This window comes from Carassius carassius, chromosome 25 (genome assembly GCF_963082965.1).
Source record: "Carassius carassius chromosome 25, fCarCar2.1, whole genome shotgun sequence".
Taxonomy (NCBI): Eukaryota; Metazoa; Chordata; class Actinopteri; order Cypriniformes; family Cyprinidae; genus Carassius; species Carassius carassius.
In genome coordinates this window covers 17,172,886-17,197,428 of record NC_081779.1, presented here as the reverse complement: position 1 = coordinate 17,197,428, position 24,543 = coordinate 17,172,886, and the positions used below count along the sequence as shown (strand labels likewise).

General features: G+C 36.5%; 1 protein-coding gene across 1 annotated transcript in view; it reads right to left on the bottom strand.

The window, feature by feature from the left end:
* Positions 1-24,543, bottom strand: part of LOC132104306 (CUB and sushi domain-containing protein 2-like) — a 318,325-nt gene that overhangs the window by 232,491 nt on the left and 61,291 nt on the right. The gene's annotated exons all lie outside the window — the stretch shown is intronic.

Below are 24,543 nucleotides of genomic sequence, written 5' to 3'. Positions count from 1 at the left end.
ATCATGAATGCATAACAGCTCTGTTTCTTAAACAAAAATCCCTACTGGCCTTGAGAGACTTTAAGTATTCTGCACCGCCTCTGGATGTTCCCTCATGTGCTGTTCTCCCTGTGGCCCTGCTGCATTTGCCATTTCCAGTCTATAACTCACAGGACTGCTGTACCACCCTTGCAGTTTGACTGCTTTAACCATTTTAAGGGTCGCTACATCCTGTCCGAGTGCTGAAACAGCAAGAGATGCTTCTCGCACTACGTCTGCATCTATGACCCTCCTTCTATTTCTCTTTCTCTGTCTCCATTTACACTGAACCAACGAGAGAAAAAGAAAGAGAGAGAGGAATATAAGAGCAAACACTGTTCTTGTAACCTGCTGAAGAATGGGACCTTAATTCTATTATTATTATTATACATTTTTTTGCATTACTTTTCCCCCCTTTCCTAATGAATTTCACTTGAGAAATAGTTTCATGATTACAACAGAGTTTGGTGCACTTTACACTACATTCTAGTCAGAGTAACTTACATAGACAGGAAGACTCAATCCACTCAGAATGCTTTGCTTAGCAGCTCGAGCACATCAGATATGCAGGCATGAATACTGAATATTTAACATTATATTAATCACATACATGTACTTTATAGACCTCTTTAATCTCTAATAACTCCACTCTGCTCACTGTTGCTAATTTTTCCTTGTCTGGACATAGCACTGTTCACATGCTGTGTGGTAATGGCTTTTGGCACTGGAACATTTTAATAAGTATGAGTACAGGTACAGGAGTGCAGTATCAGGCCCCATACGATGCCAGTATAAGTATCCGTACTTCCCTACATGAAACAAAATTGCTCTTAAGTGATAGTTATAGAAAGCAGACTGGTTAATTGTGGTTTTAAACCACTCTTTACAGTCAAAGCATGACAAATGCTATTTAATTCTTTAAACTTTTCCAGTAATTTTTCCATAACAAAATAAATATCTTGAAGGTGACCTATTATCACCTTTTCTACTAAAAGTTTCAGCTCAAAATACCCCATGGATCATTTATTATATCATTTTGGAAATGCCTATTTTGAGAGGAAGCAGAAATACGTCGTTTTCGTGCATATATCTTTAAATGTAAATGAGCTGCTGCTCCTCGCCCCCTTTTCCAGATTAGGGCTGTTCCTTTACAGCATGGACAGGTGACAAAATCTGGTTTTGTTTATCATGTCTATCACGCTGAAATGATTGCGCTTAAATGGTCAAATACACAAAAGTTTATGTTAAAAACACGAGTATCAAAAAGTCTGGGAAAGAAATTGCATGTTAATAGTGACTTATCAAAATAGATAAGTGCATCTTTTTGATAGATCGTGACACACCATCTTCGGACTTGACCTGTGCAAGCGTGCTGAACTTCAGTCCCCTGACTGAGCGGTTCAAAAAGCACAGATCTAAAAAAGGAGACAACACCTCAACCTTCCTCGGAACCCAAGGAGGGACCACCTCGATGGCCTCCATCCTCAGAGAGTCTACTTCTGTTCCATTACCAGAGCCTGCTTGGGGCCCACCAGAACTGGATTCTGTGGCCTCTCACTACAGTGTGCGGGACCCACTGAGACACATTTGGCAGTAGTTTTCACGCTGCCAAATAGTCTACTAAGGGAATCAGCCTCTCAAGACTGATCTCTGGTGTCATCAGAGCAGTTAGCTCAGTGGCGCACCGGCAGGAGACGGCCGTACTAGCTCTGGAAACCTCCAGGAGGTCGCGAGCCTCTTAGGACCGTTACGTTTCCGGGCGGTAACTGAGACAAGCGCTCGCCGGAAACTGCTGCATCCTGGAACAACGGCAGGGTTGGCAGATTGATCTCCTGAAGGCACTGAGGAGAGACAGGCACCGTGTAATGCGGTGTACACTGCTTTTCCCCAAAGGGGCCCGCCCTCCGTGGTCCTGAGCCACAGCATCAGGACTCTCGTAGCTGAAGTCTCCTAAAAACGACTGTCTTCAGACCCACGCCGTCTGCTAGGAAGACTAGACCAGAGCCTGCTCGAGGCAGGACCCCATGAAGCACACTTGACAGGGGCTCCCACACTGCCATGTGACCTCCTAAGTGAACAAGTCTCGCGAGACCTCCGTAGAGGTAGCGAGCCTCCTAGCACCGCTACGTTTCCGGGCGGTAACTGAGAGAAGCGCTCGCTGGAGATCGCTACGCTCTGGAACACCGGCAGGGTTGGCAGAACAATCTCCTGAGGGCACTGAGGAGAGACGGGCACCGTGTAATGCGGTGTACACCGCTCTTCCCCAGAGGGAGCTGGCCCTCAAAACGTCCTAGGCCTTAGGCATCGGGACGTTATAATGAAGACTATCCAGCGAAAACGGTCCGCAGAACCGCTTTCCACTAGAAGCCTTCGGGCTGGGAGCGCCACTCTGACTCTAGCGTCTGCGGAGTACAAAAGTGACACCCTTGGCACGAGGCTTGAGTTGACAGTAGTTGTAGCTTGGGTTAGGATGCAAATATAAATTAATTAATTAATAAATAATAATAATTGTAACAACCTCATTTTTATGTGGTGAATTTTAAATATTTTTACCGTTTCAGTTTTATGAAAATTATCCACTGGTCTTCTATAGAAGCATACATTTAGATCATGATAACCACAGTTAAAACCATATATAGCCTACAGAACCTCAGTATCATAGTAAAAATGTAACTATTTGGTTTCTTGGTATTTGTATGCAACAAAAAGTTTCAAACTTTGAAAGTTCAAATATCCAACGGCAACAACTTGACAAACTTTGCTAAATCCAATGCTTATACCCTTTCACAAGTGATTAGTACAGCAACTCGATAAATCTAAGGCTGCGATCACAAGACTGGTAAATGAAACAGCAAGGTCAAGAAATTAAGTGTGCATCTGTTCACAGCGATCACAACACTGCTTAGCATGCAATATTTCCACAGCAGATTCAGGATAAATTATTTTATGCTGATGAGGATTGATTTGTTTTACTAGAAAACCAGCATAAATGATAAGTGATTTGCAACTGCGAGAGAACAACACCACAAACAAATCACTAAAGAAAACATATAGTTACCTAGAAAGCACTGTGTGTCTGTGACCTCTACAGTCACATTAACAAGCACATATAAGCTAGGTTATGAAAGCTGCATGTCCACACACTTAAAAATTAATATGAAAGCTCTGGCACAATCCGCTCTGAAATGCCTACTGCTCTCCATAGTCTATACTTTAAAAGTGACATTGTGAAATTGATCCCAACACACTAGCACATTAGCTCAATATGCAGTTTCTGCTTTGTTGAGCAATGATTCAATCAATGCCTCTCTCTGTGCATGTACAATTACCAGGCAACTATAGTGAACACTCATCACCCCCCTGCACACAACAGGCAAGACATGCAATCTTTTGCAAATCCCACAATTACTTCTACATAGGAGAAGAGTATTAGCGGCTACCCACTATATCGCAATGACACACATGCATGAGTTCCAGCTGAAAGGAGAAGGTTTGGCTGTGCATGACAAAATAGACAGTCTTTAGAGCACAAAAATTAAGTCATTTTTTTTTTTGTTCAAATAAATAGATACAAATAATTATGACAAATGTTGTCATCATTTACTCACTCATTTTGTTCCAAACCTGTATGACTTGCTTTCTTATGTGAAACACAACAGGCTTTAGTGTTTTTGTCCATGAAAGTGAATGGGGTCCAGTGTTGTTTGGACCCCAACATTCTTCCCAATATTTTTTTTTTTATATTCCACAGAAGTCAGTCAGTAATACAAGTCTGAGGTACAATTGTTTGTTTCTTCTTTCTTAGATCAGACTAAAAACTAAGACATTATAAAATTGCATATTTTTTTGTCAAAGACATAAGTCTGTATTATTGTCACTGACGTGTATTTTTGCTTATGACCCAGAGAAAAAGCTGTTAAAATTAAGCAGACTATTATATAAATAGACCCAACAGTGGAACTTTTTTAATAAAATAAATAAATAATAATAATAATAATAATAATAAATAATAATAAAAATGAATAAAAAAGCCCTATTCCTTACTATTCAACTGCTTAATTAAGAGATAATATGGGATATTTACTGCTAAACTAAAAAAAAATATGTGGTGACTAAGCTTAAAATAACTACAACAATATATATAGCAAACATATTGAATGCAAGTAAAATGCCCACTTCATGTTTCAAATAACTTGAATAAAATGTCAAAATTAGGAGAAATAATGTTTCAAACTACAAAATTTTCATTCAGTGTAGTAATCGAGACTATGATTTTACCATTATGTCTTTAAATAAACATATAAAATACTATGTAAATGTCATGATCCGGTCTTTGAACTGCCGTTAATTCACCACAGAGACTGTTACACTACACAGTACACCCTGGACTACATTTCCCATGCTCCATTGCACCAATCACATTCACCTGATATCACCATGCACCTGAGACCAATTACACACACACACAACCCTGAACATGTGTCAGTATTTCATGCATGCCTTCCATCTTAAAAGGACAGCATTCCAAATTAAATACCTGTCTGTCATTAATTTTAACCAACGAAAGATGTTAAATGTATACATGTTAAGTAAAACCTACAGTATCTGAAAAATTTGTTTAATTTGTATCTCTATTGTATTTGTCTTATTGTGGTTCTTTAAATATATAAAATATTTTTATAAGTTGCTCCTTTTTCACTTCTGTTAAAGGGATAATTCACCCAAAAATGAAAATTATCATAAGTTTTTCCAAATTCTGTCCTTGATTCAAATTTCTCATAAGCTTAATTGATTTGGTCTAAAGAGAGAAGAATTAATGATTATTTTAATTTGAAAACTACATATAAAATAAATTTTGGTAACTACAGTTTGGCTAAAAGTAGTGACTAAAAGTGGACTAAAATGCAATGACTTTTCGTCGACTAAAACTATGAAAGACTCAAATGACTAAAATGTAAGACTATTAAGCATTTTCATCTCAAGACTAAGACTAAGACTAAATCAAAAATGCCTGCCAAAATTAACACTGCGGTGGGCTGGCAACTTCTCCCGGTGCTCTCAATCTGTGCCATTTGTATGCGCAATAAAGGGTATGCTCTCAAAAATATTATATCTTTAATTTTTACGATTTCAATTCTTGAAACTTTTAAACTTTTTTCTTGTAATATTTAAACTTTATTCTTGTAGTATTTTGACTTCATTGTCAAAAATGTTTAACTTTATTCTTGTAATATTTTGACTTTATTCTTGAAACATTTTGACTTTATTCTCATAATATTTTGACTTTATTCTAGAAATATTACGACTTTATTCTTGTAATGTTAGATTTTTTTTTGTATGTACATGACACTAAAACACCATTGTAAAATACCAATCTAAAAAAAAAAAAAACCTTTGCGTTAACTGTTGAAAAAAATACACTGCGTTATCTTTCCATAACTAATTAAATTAATGAATTCAATTGACAGCCCTTATTATTATTATATTCTATTATGATTTTAATTAAAATTTTCTTTCTGCAAACTTTTGCATCAAAGACAGTTCATTCATAATGTTAAACTATAATGTTCAACATGTTTTTAATTCAACAGTGGGTTCTTCAGTCAAAATTTTGTTTTGTGCAAGCCACTATGATATTCGAATGAGTCAGTGGATTCACACTTAATCCGAAGGGGTTTGTGTGAAAGTCAAGAATACTCTAGATTCAAGTGTTTTTTTTGTTTTTTTTCAGTACCCTGAGTCACAACGGCTAGTCTCTGTATCATCTGGATGTAGTTTATTTATATTTTCTTAGTGTGTCAGTAGAAAAGCAGACAGAGTTAGGGTGGGGCAGATGCTAAGCCAATTTACCAATTACCAATTTTAAATATTCTGCCAAATATATATATATATATATATATATATATATATATATATATATATATATATATATATATATATTTTTTTTTTTTTTTTTTTTTTTTTTTTTTTTTCCTTTACTTATCATCTCCAGGCTGGCAAGAGGTGCCATAAACCGCAGGATTTCAGAGGCAATTAATTGGTATTTTGGCCAGCCCATAATCACATTTTGTTTGAAAATATTCACACATACACACACACACACACACACAAGCAAACAGAATAATTGTGATTGTGATAACTGTTTGAGAACAAGAAACAAACCCATACATTGGAGTGAACCTAGTTTCGCCTTCCTAAGAGAATACACACAAGGCTGTTAGTAACTCGTTACTGCAGCGGCTCTAGATGGACAAACCAAAGCCCATGAAACATTAATAAGCACTCAAATAGACCCCAAACTTCAAGATTGTATATCCATTGGGTGCCTTGAAGAATTTTGCAGTCAGAAAGTTTCAAGAACAATAGAAAGAACAAGAGGCATGAAGAGCAGTGTCTCTTCTAGGAGCGAATCTATAATTTCAACCCTTGGGGGTCACAGCCTCTCACTCAGTATGAGATGGTGTAGCTTGACATTTCTTATTTTAAGTATGCAGGATGACAAGTTCAAATCTTGGTCGACTGATCATTTTTAAAAGCTGTCAGAAAATGTATATTAGTAACTGTGGATGTTTTTTAGCTGAAAGGTTATCTTGTGATTTAGACAGGGCACATTCAAACAGCAAAAAACTAATAAAAATCTAACAAAAAAATTACTGAAATATATTTTAATTTAAATAAAATTACTCTAGTTTTTAATGTCACGTTAACTAATGCTTAGTATTTTTGTGTAAACTGATCAATTTTTTATCTATTTTCTTATATTTTTTAAATGAATAGGAAGTTAAAAAGAACATCATACAATGAATACATTTTTACAAATATTTTTGTAACATTATTTACCATCACTTTTGATCAAAAAGAGCCCAAATATTTAAATGATATTAATTCTAAATATTAAAAATAATTAATGAATATTAAACAAATACCTTTGGCATACATTGCTAACTGCACAGCTTCTGCAACTAAGCATTTAAATAGTATGCAAGCTGCTAAAAAGACACCAAGTTGGCCTCATTTTATAAAAACACTAACAGAGATGAAAATTTAATTTAGTGAGAAAGTTTAGTGTGCTATGATTAAATTAAATCATGTAGCTGCCAAAGGTCAGGTCCTCTTGTAACCAGTAAACATGTATTTCACCATAGGCCCTCTGGGCTTCCAAAATGTGTGTGCCATTTCTTTATATCATTCTTATCTACAATACATATTTTTGTGACTAAGGTAGCAAATGTCACCTCGCCAGGCTGGACAGCTTTTATTTATTTTATTTTTTTATTATTATTCTTTGATACCTGCTTCAAAAGCACACACTGAGGGCCAATATTCTTAATCTGGAGGCATCTTGTCACTCTCGTGAAAACAGACATCGGATGTTTTACTAATTCAGAATTAGCAGATGTATTTGCTTATACGGTGTGATGAACGAAGCAACTGAGTAAATAATGTGAGCTTGCTTTGAGTCAGACCTTTGTCTCTGCTCATTGCGTTGCCACAGCAACAGGCACAGGTCCACCTGGGTGCGGTGGGCCGGTGTCAGCATGGAACACAGAAGGACGAGAGTGTCAGTAAGCTCATGCCTGTTTGTATCTTCTCTGTTTCACACATTAGAGAAACCACTGTGTCTGAGGAAGAGTTTCGTAATGTAGCTTCGGCATTATCGTTTACACTTCCACTAGTCTGCTCTTTCAAAGAACTGGCGGTTTCACAAGCTGATTCGCACCACTCACCCGCAGACACAGATCCCCGCTGTCTGCCTTCGGAGCTATTAGGAACAGGCTCATGTACCTTAGTAAAGATTTATGTGTAATGATGCTACTTACTGCATCCTGTAGTGAGGATAAGGAACTGTACAATTGCATTCAAAAACATGATAAATGAATATATGCTTTGGTAAACCGAAAAGCAGACAATGAAATCTTAACTGATCGTAAGTGAAAATTTGACAGATTTTTTTTATTTTATTTATTTTGTCAATGTTTCCTCAGCCTCATGCTATTTCAACCCTGTTCAATTTTCAGTATTCATTCAGCTCTTTTTTTTTTTTCTTCCAAACACAGAATTTTCTGTGTTTCCATGTTTTCTCTGTTATACGCCTGGGGGCATTATTTCAAATCTGTTCAATGAGTCCACATTCTCCTGACTAGGAAGACGTAAAAACAGGTGAGCTCATAAGTAAGCAGATGCATGTGAAAAATAATGTGATCATCAAAAAAAAAAAAAAAAAAAAAAAGAAACATATAAATGAAAACTGCCTTGTGTTACAGAGTGAAATGGTGATTTCGGAAGTGTTAAAGGACTGTGCAAGCTTTGGGGGTGTTGATGAAAGCGATCTACTGCATCTGTGCTTTGATCATCCTATGATCCAGATGTAGTCTTTGTTAAAAATGCTCATCTTTGTGATCAAAATGTTTAAGTGTACATTCAAGTGTTGATAATTGTTTTTTTTTTTAACTCGATTTTTTTATTTTTTATTTTATAAGTAGAGGTTTTGTTTTTTATTTTGATGCATTGCATATTCAGATAATCAGACAACAAAACATTCTGGAGGCCATTAAATTTGATTTGGTGATTATTAATGGTTGCAATTTAAATGATTATACTTATTTCCCTTACATTCCATTTACGTATGTTCAAATTTAGATAAAAAAAGTAAAAAGTAAAAGTAAAACTCATTATACCAGACATTTTGGTTTTTAGGTGTAATCACAAACAAACTACTGTATGACAGGATAATGATATTTACAAGATTCAAGCTTAAAAAAAGAAGAAGAAGAAGAAGAAGAAAAAGCTATTGCACGCTAAATGCTTAATGCAAACAAAGCTACTATATTGCTTCAGCCAAATAAATAAATAAATGTACAATAACAGTAGCCCATTGTATTATGGGCTGCGTATTTATTTGTTTATTTAATTGAGCCATTTTTGGAGGTTGATACACGGTCAAAAATGCTGCATGGAAATTCTTTTTATTAAAACAAATATATAAATAATTTTGTTCACAAAAAATTAAAGTATACAGAGATTTGAAAGGACAATAGACTGATGCTTTATAGATTCAATGGAAAATGACTTTGTAGACAGAAACATGCAGGGATTGTGTAGAATGCTGCTAGCAGGAATCCCTGGGTGTGACGTCAGTCAGACAGCCTGACCACATGTGTGAGATAGTGTTTTTGCGTTCTCTCAGAAATCAGCCTGCCATTTGGGAGATTTCCATGTGCATCCCTGTGAAATCAATCCATGCCTAACAGGGATCGAGGAAGCAGATCAGAGCCTCTGTAGCAGCTCCTAAATTACATTGCTGCTAGCCGCCCTGAGACAAATGTGAAAGAAAAGATGTAAAGAATGATCGAAGAATGGTAATGAACAGAGAATCAGACATTTTTAAATGAGAAATGAGGAAGCAGAGAAAAACACATTGCTGGGGTGACCAACTTCAGCAGATGAAAATAAACGATTAAGCGTGAAATGCACTTTAGGGCTGTGATGGTTGCCATGACAACCGCATCACTGCAGTTGCCACTGCGATTGTCAACTGCCACTGGCAGTAGTGCATGTGACATCACGCACTAATACAAAGTTTTTTATTAAAATGTTTTAATGTAATGCAAATTGTTTTATTTAGACTATAAGTCTTTGGAAATTTACAAATGACCTCAAACACCATACACAACGTTTCCTTTAGATTGGCAGGTTTGAGTGCGGAGAAATACAGTTTATGCATTCAACAAATTAATTTTGTGTTGTGTGATAGACCTTGTTGGGAATGCGACACTTGCTTAGACGGCGGAACAGTGAACCATGTCTTCACCGGACGCAACACCACCACGTCACGACAGGTTTTGTCTGACTAGTGTCTCCACAGGACATCTGAACTCTGTGTCAGTGCCTCATAAATAGGACGAGTCAGTTACTGTAGGGGATTTGTCATGTCGTGCCGCATCCAGTGTATCTTCACTGATTATAATGAGTATTTTGTCAAGCTGCGCCACTTGTGTACATTAGACAGGGTGTATTTAACTTTCTTATTTAGGCTGCTTTCTTGTTTAACTGTATTATTTATTTGATATTTATTTCAGTGCTTTGCAGGCTGCGTATTCACTAATGGAAGAGCTATATAAATGTATAAAATATATTACATGCATACACAGTTTTAAGGGAGCTTTTATCTCCTTTTTGGTAACTCAGTGACTTAACTGACCACGACACTGCATGCAATAATAGTTTGCATAATAGTTTATTTTGCAGTTTTAAATGAAAGTATACGCACAAATGCAGGGCGCACCGGTAACTTTTGCATGCAACTGAAGAGCATGCACTGTGAGCACAGGACTCATGTCTGGCGCTGAAGTGAAGTGGAACTGTAACGTCTTTATACATATTTGGTCCATTACCACCACGGTGGTAAATATCTGCTACCATCACAGCCTTATGCATTTAAAGGGAAAGTTCACCCAAAAATTTAAAATGTGTACCCCCAAGGCATCCAAGATGTAGGTGACTTTTTTTCTTCTGTATAATACAAACCAAGATTTTTAAGTCAAACTGTTGCAGTCTTTCACTCTTATAATGTAAGTGGATGGTAATCACGGCTAAAACATAGAATAAAAAAAAAAAAACATACAAACAAAACCAAATTAAGCCCTGCAGCTCATGACAATACAATGATGTGTAAAGAGACAAAACGATTGGTTTGTGCAAGAAGCTGAACAGTAGTGAGATTGTAGATAGAGTGTCAATGGCCCACTTGAGAGATAAGTTTTAGCCGTGATTCCCAATCACTTACATTATAAGACTGATAGACTGCAACAGTTTGGTTTAAAAATCTTGGTTTGTGTTCTACTGAAGAAACAAAGTCACCTACATCATCAAACATCAAATTTTATTTTTTTTGGGTGAACTTTCCCTTTAAGACGCAATCACTTTGATTTTGGCTTAATGACACTTAAACTAAAAAAAAAAAGAAAAAAAGTTCAATTCAAAGAGTTTTCTTTATTTTCATGACTATGAAAATTGTAGATTCACACTGAAGGTATCAAAACTATGAATTAACACATGTGCAATTATATATGGAATTATATACATAACAAAAAAGTGTGAAACAACTGAAAATATGTCATATTCTGGGTTCTTCAAAGTAGCCACCTTTTGCTTTGATTACTGCTTTGCACACTCTTGGCATTCTCTTGATGAGCTTCAAGAGGTAGTCACCTGAAATCTGGAGGCACAGGCTACAGATAAATAAAGTATTAGTATTTGAGTTTTAGCTTTGAGTTTTAGCTAAGGAGGGCTTCCAAGGTGTCTATTTACAATCTGTTTTTGCATTGTTGAGTAATGTAGTCAATCACAGACATATATGTTGATGTCCTCTACAGACACCTTGGCAATTGAATCACCATTGGCTAGTAAATATTTTAGTTTACTCGCCAGACGAATATATATATATATATATATATATATATATATATATATATATATATATACACACACACACACACACACACACACACACACACACACACATATATATATATATATATATATATATATATATATATATATATATGTGTGTGTGTGTAAAAACATTTTTTTTTATATCTGAAAGTACACTATTAACATCAGTCAGTCAAGCTTTATAATAATCATTAAGTATTATTTAATAATATAACTTTAGTAATTAGAAGTAAACTTGATTACCATGTTTGCATGCATATAAGTCATTTTAACTGGACTGGTGATGGTGCTTTTTTGGTCATTCAGTCTTTCTGTAAAATAAATAAATAAATAATTGGGGGGAAAAAATACCAAAAATACTGCTAAGATAATAATGATAAGAATTCTAATAATAAGAACTATAACACACACTATTTATTTAGGATTACTAAGGATTAATGAGCTGCTGGATTCATGAATGCCGTTATTTTGACAGGAAAATACAACAAAGAATATTGTTTAAATGTAGCGTGTCAATTCTCTCTCTCTCTCTCTCTCTCTCTCTCCGAATGTGTGTGAGAGAAAGCAACGATTTGTGCACCTTCACACTAGAGTTTGCAGTACGTTAAATACAGGTGCACTGCGCATCCATTGAGATGAACTGTAAAACAGCATATAGATCGCCTGACGGAGAGTGAAACTCTGAAGGCCTCAGTTATAGAGTGTTTGCGAATGAAAATAGATCTGTGCTAAACTTATACTTAGCCTCCAACTAACACACTAGTGAGCCATTGGCTAATATTAGACATCATTAAGTCGCCAGAATGAAGATTTAGTCACATATGCAAACAATGTAGAGGGTTGATATGCCAAATAAACACAGTAGTAAAAAGCTCATTCTGGTTGAGTACCATCTGTATCACACAAAGGTTCTTTAATGTGTCTAATTTCCAGAAAAAGGGAAATGTACAGAATATTTAAACCATTTGATCCTCTTGCACCTCAAAACAGAGAACTTTTGACCAAATTCAAATGAATTTAGAATTTAGTTGGCTTTACCCACAATGATTCACTCCAATCCTAAAGCGGCTTACCTAAATCAGCGGGCAATGGGGTTACATTTATTTGTATTCAGAGTTAGTGGAGAAACCTGTCCATGTGCTGGAATACAGTGAAGTTGGTAGCAATTGAATATCATTAAAGACTCTAAAGTAAGGACAAATGCTTACTTAGATGACCATTCCTCAGCACTGTATTGGTCATACTCCAAGTTAATCTGAGAGTTTTAACTGCCAAGAAATGCACAGATTATCTTGGAAGAGATCCACCAATGCATCCGTGAATGCCTTGCATTGAGGGAAATAGTTCACTGAGGTTGATTCAAATGCAAAATGACAATCCATTCACCCGGTGCTTGTTCTTTGACCTAATCAGAGTCTTAATTAGCAGTCTTATTTTCTGACCACAAAACTGACTTGTGCACAGCGAAAGTGAGGGTGGATCGATTGAGTCTGCTCATGAATTGCACCACAGCATTATGCTAGAGATTTTTCCAAAGTTATCAGCATTAAAAGGTAAACCTCTATTTATAACAATTAACCTTCTGGATGTCAGTTCTGCATAACACACAAAGCAGTAGTGAAACTGGTGACCTTGCAAATCCACACTAGCTGTTGGACTTGCTACCAATGCTAAGTTGGTCTAGATGTCCATCTGCTTCAGAAAAGAATGGGATTGGGAAAATGCTCTTGGTTTGATTGTGTGGTTTCGATGTTGCATATTTGTAGCACTGTAAGTACAAGCAGCAGCTGTTTACTCAAAAGTGCCAGTTTCAATGTTTTATTCATGTCTTTGGTCGCTTTGGATTTACCCTCAAACTTAATATGCACACACGCTTATGTTTGTCTGCTGTGGATGTACTGCAAGAGAAATTAAGAATGTGTGCTGCTCTACGAAGGCAATTTATTCAGAAACAAGAAGCTGTGAGAAAATTATTTAACACACTAATGTGACCAGTAGTGGGCAAAGATGCAAATTAAGTCATTAATAGTGGTTCAGATTTGTGATTTAGAACAACTTGCGTTTATATCAATTACAAGCTATACCAGTGTACGTAATGTACCCCAGCATAGACCTTCTTAGAGTTTTTTTCAGAATGATGAAAAACTGATGGTTTAACAGCAGGATTCCTGGCCACTATGGGATAGATGTGTTTTCTTTCCACAGGTATGGGTCATTTTGATTTCTCCTGGCGACTAATTTGATTGGATGTCATTTATTTAATTTACATGATCACATCACTCTCTTTTAATGACACATGGCTGGGATGCGCAATATACAGCATGACAAAAAGGTCAGATAATGTCAGGTTGGTTTTCCACTGAATAAATAAGGCAGAGAGGCTGAAGAATCAATCCCGTCTCACATATATACAGCATCAGCACTAAAACGTATGCAAGAAGAGCTTCTCTGGAGCTTTCTGTTCACCTAAAACCAGCCTCATCTCTCCACTTCCTATTATTTGTTCAGCAGCCCGACACACTCCTTCTCTATAAAAAGTAGATGATGTAGATGCAAACTGTATCACAATATTTTATTCAACAGGACACCTCAAACATGTTTCCGTACACATTCTGGCATTTCAGCTGGGAAATGCAGCACCAGTCCAGCTTGTTCAGCAAAAGTTCCAATTCAAAGTTTTATTTTGTCAGTCGACACGGCACACACAAAAAAAGCCGCTCTGCAAGGCTCTACACGGGAAAGGGATGTTGCCATTCTCATACTCAAACCGTCGCACAAAAGCGGGCTTATCCAAAGACAACGGCAGTTTAATCCGCACAAAACAGCGATTCAGGAGGTAAGACAAAACGGCGAGCCGGGTGACAGAGTATAAGCCGCTGTACGGCAAAGCTAATCCTGATATGTGATACAGAGATGGGAAAGACTGATAAACATCCACAGCTAATGAGAACACAACCCCCACCCCAAGCTCATCTCATACAACACCCTGAGTGTGCAATTGCCAGACAGCAAAAGAGAAATGGGGATAAAGAGACAAAACACAATTACTGAGTCAAAGGGGGCTAAAGTTTGAGACTGAGAAAGCAAACATGTCCCTCGATATGGCGCCAACAATTTCTCCATTCGAAGATAGATTGTTTACCTCTACCTTTTATATCACTCACAGGAAAAAAAATAACAAGACACAGACGGGCAGACAATGCAAAGTGAACGACAGCTGCGGTGAAAGAGCGGCGCCAACCAGAGCTGAAAGTGGCAACCTGCCTGTGGTTGACCGGGAAGAATGGCTGTAGTCCATTACTGAGGCTAATGAGAGTGTGAAAGAAATCAGCTCTGTGCAAAAGCCTATCCAACATACTGTCAATTCAGCCACATCCGCCAACAACACATAACAGATGGGTTTGGCCATGCAGACGGGTGGCACATACAATCCAGTTATTCCACATTGATATGGAACTTACAAAGACAAAAACACCTACATTTGCACCTGCCACGACTGAAAATGGCATCATGTAGCATTAGCTTACCACTGTGCACAGAGCTGGAAAAGTCATTACTAACAGGTTGAATGGTGCAATATAAATGTTAAACAGCTATTTCAGGTCTAAAACATGTTTCAAAGACTCATCTCAATGCCAGATGCTCAGCATGGAACATCAGAAGTACTGTATATAATTTGCAATGTTTGCTATTGGGCACTCTTTTTCAATAAATTAATTTGAGCCAATTGTCTGAGTTGTAAATTAAATTCAATCTAAAGTAATCAAAAATAAATAAGTAAAAAAATAAGTAAACCCAAATTTTATTAAGCCAAACATAAAAAAGCAAAAAGAAAGCTAAAACACAAAAAGAAAAAGAAAAACAAAATGCAAAGAAACACAAAACAAAACTTGTAACAATGCAGTTACATCATCTACCATCAGGAACTAACAAGAAATTCTAAACAGCCAAATCTTGACCAATAATTTTTCTAAATTTTTAGTGACCATTATTAATCAGTATTTCTAGTGAACCTGAAATATGCTGATGACCAGTTTTACATGGAACTTGTGTAGAATTAAAAAAATTATATAATATAAATCATAAATGTATATAATAATAATAATAATAATAATAATAATAATAATAAAATTAAAGTGTACATTTTTATTTATTAAAAAACTTATTCAGTAAATTAAAATGACAGGACATGAGGAGAGGTAGTAAAGTAGTGAAATCACTAAATGTTCTCCTGAGCCTAATAGTAGAGGGTGAGAGAATGCATGAATGATGCACAAAGGAAGATGCCTTATCTCTAGAAGCATTGCAAGGTGACCTCTTGTGGTCTATTCAGCCCAGAGTGGCGAGACTACAGTCTAAACAAGCTCAGAGAGAGAACCCTTCAGGTTCATGGGTACACACTGTGTCTAGCTCACTAAAGCTCAATTGAATTACAGTCCACCCAAACTAAGAAGGACCATGAGCACTATCGATTGGCAAGCAAGCCGCTCCTCGGTGGTCATGGCTGACAAAAATACCTGTAAGTGTGTGTAAGTTACCACTGTAGAGTATCCACTCAAATCCAATGAAAACGCAAATTCATAGTATGTGTTCATTATTTTTAGGAGAGAACCCCATCATTTTTAGTGATTGTCAATATTTGGGAATTGAGGAATTTGCAGGCAAAGATCTATATGTGTATTATTTAGTATATAATCAAAACTCTTTTCAATTTTAAGATGATAATATTGTGTTAATCGTTATGGAGGGTACAATATTTAAAACTTCCAAGCCTGAATGGTTGTCTGGACTAGCAGAATTACTCAGAATATACATTAAAAATACCTTTAAAAGTACGTTTAACAACTTAATACTTAAGATTTTTTTTTATTTGTTTGTTATTTGGCTAAATTTGGATTAAGACATTTTTTTCCTGGTTAATAAATACATTTATTAGGAGTGACTAAAATTGTAAAACTGTTAATGTACAATGCTTAAATAGTGTGACTTTTCTCCATAAGATAGACTAAAGATGAAAATGGGATAGCTAATGTTACTAATGTTACAGTCTAAAAATGTGGTCTGAGGCTCCAGTTAATATAAATTAATACTATTTAATGCAGAGGTCCCTAACCACCGGGTTGCGACCCAGTACTGGGCTGTTCAAGCATTGCTACCGTGTCGCAAGAACGTTCTGGAAAAAAAACGTGTATATATATGACAGCGTGTTATTTATTGTGCGTTAATGATTGTTCTTATTATTCAGTTATTATAAATTAAATCTAAATTAAATGTTCTCTACCGTTTGGAATATGTGTGCTTCTAATACAAAGCCTTTGATAACTTCAAAGGCATCCAACGTAAGCAGCTCAGCAGATTTCTGCAAAGAGCAGGTCTAGTTTACTACACGTCTGTCATATCAACCGCTCTTCCAAAGATAACAGAATATAGGGGTCAAACTATATATTTCACAAACACTTCTCTTAAAATATGCTCTCTCTCAGTGTCTCCTTCTCTGATATTGAAATGCAGAAAATCTGCCTCAGGTCAGTTCTCTGTTCATTCTCTATGATGCAGGATGGGGGTGGTGGTGGTAGTGGGAGGGGTGGGTTTCAGGAACCTTTCTGGATGTTAAGAAAACACCAAGGAATGGCCAAACCCTCTGCTGTGAATTAGGTCATGCATGTCTCCCATGCATGTTTGAGCAACAACACTGCTGTTGAACCCTGAGGCTAAGACAGGGCTCTTTTCATTTTCTCTTTGCCAAGCACATGTTCTATCTGCATTCTCTTTTGGAAAACACCAGCTTAAACCACTTGGTCAAACTCAGAAAGCGATATAAGAGAGAATAGAGCTAGATTCTGGGCTGGAAATATAGTATGATTACAATGGGGAAAAAAATAAAGCTTTAAAGCTTGAATAAATTACTGTGTGGTGAAAGTGGTTAATATAACTGTTAAATCTAAACTGAAAGTCTTATGTATCATTTTTATCTTTTTTGTAGTTTTTTTTCTTCAGGTATAATAATAATAATAATAATTAAATAATAATAATAATAATAATAATAATAATAATAATAATAAAAATAATAATAATCATGGCAACAACAGAAATAGTATAATTAAACATTAAAAAGAACAACAAATTTAACATTATTATTATTATTATTATTATTATTATTATTATTATTTGGAATTATATTTGAAAGAAAAAAGTAATGTAATGCATGTAATGTTTATTTTAGGCATGTGACAACACATGTCAGTGACTGTATTTCAAGCAAAGTCCCCATCTACTTCCCTACAAACAGCTACATCTGTTCTCTCCTGAGTACACCCTATAGGAGACAACCTGTAGCACAAACTCATGTGTCATGTGTCTCATGTCTCATGAGGAGGGATACATATGATAGAAACTATTTGAACAGTAGTTGGATTTTCTGCTCAACCACTGTCTCAAACATACACAAGCTCACCCTACTCACCAACCACTGACCCTGAAAACTGCGTGTGTGTGTGTGTGTGTGTGTGCGTGTGTGCGTGTATGTTTAGCAGAATCAGAACCGAAGCATTTACTTTCCAGGACTATATATGTATATTTCCCAATCTGACACTTTTAAACATCATTACGGAAATTAACATGAAAAATTAAATTTATTTTACTCTGCATACAAAGTTCAGGCCAAATAGCCATGAATTATGGCATTATAGCCAATCAATCATATTGGCCATTATGAATAGGACGAAAATGTTATTCAAAGATTTAAGTCTTATTAAAAACTTATTTACTTATTTTTGAGGATAAATGATGCAGCAAAAAGGTACGCAGCAACAGCTTTGGACGGCAAATGCGAGAATGGGATTTATTGATTTATCCCATGCTTGCATTTGCCCCTCCTTTTACTGTAAACATGAGCCTTACTAAAGGAGGACTTGCATGTTCATATTAGTATTCCTTATTGAATCACAGCTAATAAAGCACTCATTAATAAAACAGCCTCGGAGTGTTTACTGCTTGCAGCTTGCAGCATACATTAATTATAAGCTCAAGCAAACGATTAAAGAGAACATTGTATTCAAATTAATAGCAAACAAGATATATGTTGAATTTCTATTCAGTCACGTTTGAAGATGAAGTGGTTCAAGCTTTTGACACCATCGTAAAGATTCAAAATTCAAATATTCGTTTAGTTTCCACCAAAGCTCACTCTTTTTTGTTGTAGATCATTAAACCATTACGCTGCCTCAGAAGCTTGTCCGAAATCTTTTTCATGAGGTGCCTTCATGTACAAAAGCTGCGAAAACGCCTGCAAAAATCACTAACTGAGGCAGCGAGGAAACAAGTCAGCAGCCTAAGCTTTCAGAGCAGCCACAATGTACAGTAAAACAAAACAAGCAAATACGAGAGAAAAAGAGAAAATTGTGACATTTACCAAGTATGGTAACACATACTCCATGTGCTCACATACAGCAGTGAGAAGTGAGCACACACCCGGAGCGGTGGGCAGCTATATCCAACACCCAGGGAGCAACTGGGAGTTCAGTGCCTTAATCAAGGGCACTTCAGCCATGGGTATTGAGGGTGGTAGAGAGCGCTGTTCATTAATCCCCACCCCATCTACAAATCCTGCCAGCAGTGAGACTCGAACCTGCAACCTTCAGGTTACAAATCCAACTCTCTAACCATTAGGCCACAGCAGCCACTTAAATAAAACAAAAACAAAATAAAGATAAAACCGGAAAAACAAATCATCAAAGCAAAACAAAATAACTTTAAATAGAACAAAGTGATTATAAATAAAACAAATACAAAATCAATCAATCCATCTATCTTTGATGATAATACTAATGACTTGAACATAAGTAGGTTTAAACATACAGGCACATGTTCTGTTTTCCAGCCAACATTTCCTCAAGGATTTAATAACACATAATTCATAAATTGCCTTAAACATGTAAACACATAAGCATGTTTATATTAGGCATAAAACAATTTGATTTTGCGACACTTGGTGTAAGTGGGGGGGCACTCAAGGATAAAAGCGCAAGATGGGCAACCACTCCAGCATATTTAAATCATCAAAAGATAGGAGGTCTCTAAACAAGAGAATAAATACAGCCATGCACAAAAAGAACGAGTGGCATAGAAGTGGCTGCGGCTCCTACTGACGTACTTATGGCTTCAGTTCCAACGATCAAAGACTTCCAGCTACATACAACTGTGAATTCAGCCATGTAAGAACGTCTGTGGACATTGGAAGCTTTCCCAGAGCTTCCTCATTGTGGTATAATTAGCCTTCCATCAACATTACCATCCTTACAGAACTCTAAAAAGGATTGGGAGGGGGGATATCTCAAAGTTATCCTGCAAGCAATGTTACCGAGCAAAATTGTTTTGGTGGAAGAATCCACTAGGGTCACTGAATGACTCTAATGCCTTTTACCAAAACAAATAGATTTCTTCAAGTGAATTAAATCATTTGTTTTAGCCTGTATTATTGTTTGTTTTTACTGTATTTTCACTTATTTTCAAGGAATCAGAAAAACTAAGCAATAGCATTTTGGCAGGCTTTCTGGGTTCCCACAGAGAGAATGATAGCCATGAATAAGCTTTATAAACTGGCTTGAGCACTGTTTGAAACCAAATTTACAAAAGTAAAACCTACCAGGGGCGGACTGGGACCAAAAAGTGGCCCTGGACTTTCTGGCCCACAGCATCCCACCACCTCATAACGCATCCACCCCTGTTTTGATGTCATTTATTAATTTAAAATTTAAGTATACAGTTTGGGGATTTTAACCAATAGGGCAACTGATCCTCCGTTGAAACAAACAAACAAACAAACAAACAAACAAAAAAAACCTGCGTGCAGCAGCTGTTCATTTAGCGACTCCTAGTGAGCGATATATGCTCATCACGACACAAACATTCATTCTCCTAGAACTCACACTTTGCATTCAGTTAACAGATCCATATGAATCATGCATGGAATAGAAGTTTATAAACTCAAACGATAGCTTTATGTGCTTTACAGATGAACTTGAAGTCTTTATTTATTCGAGATGTTCAATAATAGATCATCTTTGACTTGGTAATACAAGTTCATGATCCGATTCGTGAACATGATTCTTTTGAGTCAATATTTAAAAAAAAATCATTTATTTTTTCGAACGAAACCAGTGTGGAAACCAGTGGTCCACAAACTGGATAGATCTGAGGCACAGGGCTCGTAAAAATCGCTATTTTTGTGTTTTACAGTCGGGCTCCAAAATATATCACCCCCTGCCCGACGGGCTATCTTGAATAGTGATGTACTATTCCTAACTTGATTTGCGTTGTTCACTCACTTGAAGGGGTGAAACAGGTCATAGTTTATCGTTTGCACTTGTTTCTAAATCATGTCGATTCAAGCGTTTTAAACAATTCGTGCACGTTCGGAGCTTGTGCGCACTCACTCAAAGCACACGCTGAGAGGTGCGTTTCAGACACTGAATGACTCTAATGCCTTTTACCAAAACAAATAGATTTCTTCAAGTGAATTAAATCATTTGTTTTAGCCTGTATTATTGTTTGTTTTTACTGTATTTTCACTTATTTTCAAGGAATCAGAGAAACTAAGCAATAGCATTTTGGCAGGCTTTCTGGGTTCCCACAGAGAGAATGATAGCCATGAATAAGCTTTATAAACTGGCTTGAGCACTGTTTGAAACCAAATTTACAAAAGTAAAACCTACCAGGGGCGGACTGGGACCAAAAAGTGGCCCTGGACTTTCTGGCCCACAGCATCCCACCACCTCATAACGCATCCACCCCTGTTTTGATGTCATTTATTAATTTAAAATTTAAGTATACAGTTTGGGGATTTTAACCAATAGGGCAACTGATCCTCCGTTGAAACAAACAAACAAACAAACAAACAAACAAAAAAAACCTGCGTGCAGCAGCTGTTCATTTAGCGACTCCTAGTGAGCGATATATGCTCATCACGACACAAACATTCATTCTCCTAGAACTCACACTTTGCATTCAGTTAACAGATCCATATGAATCATGCATGGAATAGAAGTTTATAAACTCAAACGATAGCTTTATGTGCTTTACAGATGAACTTGAAGTCTTTATTTATTCGAGATGTTCAATAATAGATCATCTTTGACTTGGTAATACAAGTTCATGATCCGATTCGTGAACATGATTCTTTTGAGTCAATATTTTAAAAAAAATCATTTATTTTTTCGAACGAAACCAGTGTGGAAACCAGTGGTCCACAAACTGGATAGATCTGAGGCACAGGGCTCGTAAAAATCGCTATTTTTTGTGTTTTACAGTCGGGCTCCAAAATATATCACCCCCTGCCCGACGGGCTATCTTGAATAGTGATGTACTATTCCTAACTTGATTTGCGTTGTTCACTCACTTGAAGGGGTGAAACAGGTCATAGTTTATCGTTTGCACTTGTTTCTAAATCATGTCGATTCAAGCGTTTTAAACAATTCGTGCACGTTCGGAGCTTGTGCGCACTCACTCAAAGCACATGCTGAGAGGTGCGTTTCAGACAATGCGCGTACACAGAATTAATTCATCTTTCGCGTATCGTAACTACTGAAGGAACACATAAACACAAAATTATCTCAAAATAATTGTCTCTTCAAGTATTCTCATAAACACAGTCAATTACGGTTTAAGTGAACGTATAAAGTGGCCTGCTGCTCAGAGAAATTCGCTGTATTGGATAAAACGGTCTCTCTCACTAAATTAGACGACATAAAAGGGGGCGTGTTTCAAGATATGCATGGAGTAGACAAACTAAACAGGGAAGCAGGGCAAAACACTCATGCGAACAAAACACACTCCTAGTCGGCCACGCGATCGACTCACTCATCCATTTGCATAGAAAAGAGATGTAATATTACAGGGGCGTAGCAAGCTTGTCAAAAGTGTTGGGGATGGATGTGGTTTGTTTATAAACAATAAAAAACAATGAATACAATGACAGAGGGGTACAAAATGCAGGGCTTAATGTTCTCCGGCACCGTGCCGGATTTCCGGCTTGCAGCGTTTGGCTGGAAAAAAAATGATCCTACATTAAAAAATAAAAAAAATCAGAAAAGGGGAGAAAAAAAACGCCCACACAAAGCTTTTTCTCTGGTGGTATAAATAATGTAACAATTTACTGTTTTTAAACATTAAAATAACATATACTTTTCTTTCATAGTTCTTCAACAGGTACGCAAACAATGTCATCATTTCTCACTTTTTTCTCCTCAACACAGGTAACGTTACAATCAAACACAACAGGTGAGTATCCACAAAAGTATTCAGCTAATCAATGAACAATGCTCAAAATATCAAAATCAGTTTCACTGGCAATGAACCCATAAATACACTGCTTAACAATGGCATTTTGTCCCCCTCCTTGTCAATTCCCTGCCTTCTTAATCACAGTTATGTTATACATTGCATGCCACATAACGTTACATAACCGAATTTAGCTAGCTGCTGAACAATATCCCAATAATAGCAATTAGCATTAGTCTAAAAAACGAAATATAATAACGAAAACACTCGACATGTCAACAATATAGAAAATTTCTGTAAAAAAACATGGCTCAACAACAAGGAATGGCTGCTGCCCCCCCCAAAAATAACCACTTATCAGTAACATTGTATTTTACACTGTATGCCTTTATAGCTGTATAACCAGTTTGTTGCTTATGTTTTTTATGGAAAGAAAAAAAAAGAAAAGAAAAAAAGTAAAGGAAAAAGAAAATGACATTTAATGGAAAATATATTAGAAGAATATAGTATTTTCTTTCGTGTTGGAGACTGTGAACATTTTGTCAGGGAAAGAAAAAATCGGAACTAGATACTTATTATTGAGGCTTAAATAAAAAATCCGCCATCATTTACTCATCCTCATGTCATTTTATTTGTAAGATCTAACCATTTGCACAGCAATGAAACCAAAGCTCACTCTTTATTTGCGTTATGATGAAATCCTCTGCCAGTCATGGAGTGAGAAAAATTAAATGGCACAGTGAAATTTCACTCACACACAACCAACTGAAAATGCAAACACATCTACAAGGAAAATACCTAGAGCAATGAGAACAAAATGACATGGTGCCGAAATCCCATTCAGGTAAGTTAGCTCATTCAGTGGCCATCTTGGAAATTCTCACTGGCAGCTGTTCTCAAATACGGCATAATATCTCAGAATGAACTTGGGCTTGTTTCTAACTGGCCATTTCAGCTGTAGATCTTGTTTCTTGACTTTGATATGGCACCTCAATAGGAGCACATCAGGCACTTCCTGTGACCCTTAAAGGCAGGGTAGGTAATAAATGTATAAACAACTTTCTTCCAAATTTGTTTAAACTTTCTATATATATCAATGCATAATTAAAATGTAAGTACTCTGATAAAAAGAGTATAAAAATCGAGTGACTCTAGACCGTTTAATCTGTATTAAACACAGCTCATTATTTCCATTTCGGGACGAAACATAGGATTGGCTTAGGCGACTGTCACTCTCTCGCAACCATGGCAACCACCTTTTTGCCACACATGACCTGCCCACTTGCGCGTGCACGTTTGATTTGAGGAATTCAAGAGGCACAGATCCTAGGAATACCAAAACAATGGCAGAGAAACAGCAAGCAAATTTCACAGTACTGGCCTATGCAGTTAGTGAAGGCAAACCAGGCAAAAAAAGGAAGACAGTAACAGTACAAGAAAAGGCAATGAACAAAAAGTCTTTGGATAAACAAAGAAATAAAATGCGAGTTAATATCGGCGTGGCTTTCCAGCGATGGCGAGAACTGAGGGAACTCAAGGGGCTGAAAAGTGACTCCTTGATGGCTTTATTTCTGCTGGACAGGTAAATCTTTCTTTTTGTATTTTGATCATACATATTTTTTTGTTTATTTTTTCATGAAGCATGTGTCATTAGCACACGTAGCTGCGTAATATAGCTAACATAACATTACTTAGCAAGCCGTAGTAAAGACGATAAATAATCTATAGGAGCCCAGAAGGGAGGGGGTGGAGTGAATGGAAATAATGAGCTGTCTTTAAAACAGTCGTGAGAGG